Source organism: Babylonia areolata, chromosome 13 (assembly GCF_041734735.1).
Source record: "Babylonia areolata isolate BAREFJ2019XMU chromosome 13, ASM4173473v1, whole genome shotgun sequence".
Taxonomy (NCBI): Eukaryota; Metazoa; Mollusca; class Gastropoda; order Neogastropoda; family Buccinidae; genus Babylonia; species Babylonia areolata.
This window is the reverse complement of record NC_134888.1, coordinates 23,161,849-23,164,348: the sequence shown is the minus strand read 5'-3', so window position 1 is coordinate 23,164,348 and position 2,500 is coordinate 23,161,849. Positions and strand designations below refer to the sequence as shown.

The 2,500-nt window shown below is 48.0% G+C and overlaps 1 protein-coding gene across 2 annotated transcripts in view; it reads left to right on the top strand.

Annotated features, from left to right (window-relative positions):
• LOC143288884 (LHFPL tetraspan subfamily member 6 protein-like) overlaps positions 1–2,500 on the top strand; it is a 98,255-nt gene that overhangs the window by 1,766 nt on the left and 93,989 nt on the right. The gene's annotated exons all lie outside the window — the stretch shown is intronic.

The following is a 2,500-nucleotide window of genomic DNA, read 5'->3' as shown; positions in this document are numbered from 1 at the left end:
GTGCACGTGCCTGAACGTTCATGGGCGTGTGTGTTTGTCACGTGTGTGAGACTTTGCGCGAATGTCAGTGTATGTGTGTGTGTGTGTGTGTGTGTGTGTGTGTGTGTGTGTGTGTGTGTGTGTGTGTGTGTGTGTGTCCCACTATGTATGAGTGTGGATGTGTGTGCCTACGCGCGCACGTGTGTATGATGTGTGTGTTTGCGCACGCACATGCGATCGTTTATGACAGCCCGGGGATATGTCATGCACATGTTGCGCGTGGCGTGTGTGCGTGTTTGGCCGGATGTAATAATAAGCAATGCGGGGCTCCCTTTGCCTTTCTTGCCGTGCCACACGGTCCAGAACTGAACTTGTCTTCGACAGCGATGACTCAGTGTCCAGTGTTGTGTTCCAGTGAGTCTGCTGCTAAGTCTGTCAATGCCAGTTGTACTGCATTGCTTAGCCGGCACCATGGCCTTGTCTTGTACCGTGTTTTGTATTGTTCTGCGTTTGTATCAGTCGTGCATTGGACAGCGGTACTGTCGTGTGCTGAACTGTGACTGAACTGCATCAGTTGCGCTGATGGAAGTGCATCACTGAGTTGGATAGCAGTTACTGTCGTGTGCTGAACTGAATCGCCGCACTGCTCTGAAGTGTATTGCATGGCACTGTCCACTGGACTGCATTGAATTGAACTGCGCTGCTTAAAGCTGCATGACATAGCACTGCCTTGTACTGAACTGCATTGCATTCATTGCATTGCATGGCATTGCGTTGTCTTGTATTGAATTGAACTGGATTGTCTTGGTCTGTACTGAACTGCATTAAAATTTTGTAAAATATACAGCATTATCTTGTACTGTGTTGAACTGCATTGCAATGAACTGCACTGCATTGCATAACATTGTCTTGTACTGGTTTGAAATGCATTGCGTTGAACTGCATCTAGTTGCATAGCATTATCTCGTACTGAACTGAACTGCAAGGCATTGCCTTGTACTGGTTTGAAATGCATCGCAATGCACTGCACTACATAACATTATCTTGTAGTGATTTGAAACGCATCGTATTGAGCTACACTGAATATGACTGCATTGCATAGCATGGTCCTGTACTGAACTGAACTTCTTGTACTGACGGAACTGAACCGTATTGCATTGAACTGGATTGCCTTACTGAACTTGCATTTTGCATTTTCTTGGCATTGTATTGAACTGCATCGCCCATCTCTCCTGTCACACCCATGTCTCCTGTCACGCCCATCTCTCCTGTCACGCCCATCTCTCCTGTCACGCCCATTTCTCCTGTCACGCCCATCTCTCCTGTCACGCCCATTTCTCCTGTCACGCCCATCTCTCCTGTCACGCATGTCACGCCCATCTCTCCTGTCACGCCCATCCCTCCTGTCACGCCCATCTCTCCTGTCACGCCCATCCCTCCTGTCACGCCCATCTCTCCTGTCACGCCCATCTCTCCTGTCACGCCCATCTCTCCTGTCACGCATGTCACGCCCATCTCTCCTGTCACGCCCATCTCTCCTGTCACGCCCATCTCTCCTGTCACGCCCATCTCTCCTGTCACGCCTGTCACGCCCATCTCTCCTGTCACGCCCAACTCTCCTGTCACACCCAGACTCCCCACGTTGTCGTCAGTGTTCAAACAGCTCCGTCCATACTTGTATCGCCCGTGAAACAGCACACACACACACACCGCTATAAACACAGACATCGCCTCCCACCCTCTCATGCCGTTCCCCCCACCCTCCTGGCTCCCGCACCTCCCCCCCCACCCCTCTCTCCACACCTTCCTATCGACTCTCGGTGTAAATATTTGTTCCCACCGGGCCACGGCGTCTTTCAACTTGCTTTGCTGCCGTGGGATCCTTCACGTGCGCTGAACGCATCACAGTAACTGAGGTCAGCCCGGGTCACCATCCAGGTATATATGTTTATAATATCTACCTGCACTGACTGGAATTCCGGTTGAGGATGATGACGGGGGAGAAAATGTGTTCTTAGGAAAACAAAAAAGAACGTGGAAAACAAAAGGTAGTTAAAAAAAAAAAAATCCGGAAAGATAGATAAAAAAACAACAACAATATCCATGAACAGCCATGAGAATAACACACAAAAAAGTCTATAAACACACACACACACACACACACGCGCGCGCGCACACACACACACGCATAGACCAACACACACACACACACACACACACACTATATATATATATATATATATATATATACACATAGGCGCGCACACACATGCACACACAGTCACAATCACACCGACACTCCGTATCAGATAGTCAAGACATAAAGAATCGATCCCTTAAAATCTTGGTGTTAGGTCAAACATTGCAAAAACTGAAATATAAGCTTGTTCAGTTATTTGCATCGTCCATTATGTTTTGTTTAAATACTTGTCACACACACACACACACACACACACACTTTCATACATACATACACACACGGACTTGCACACATATACAAAGTCAATTTGCGCATAGATAA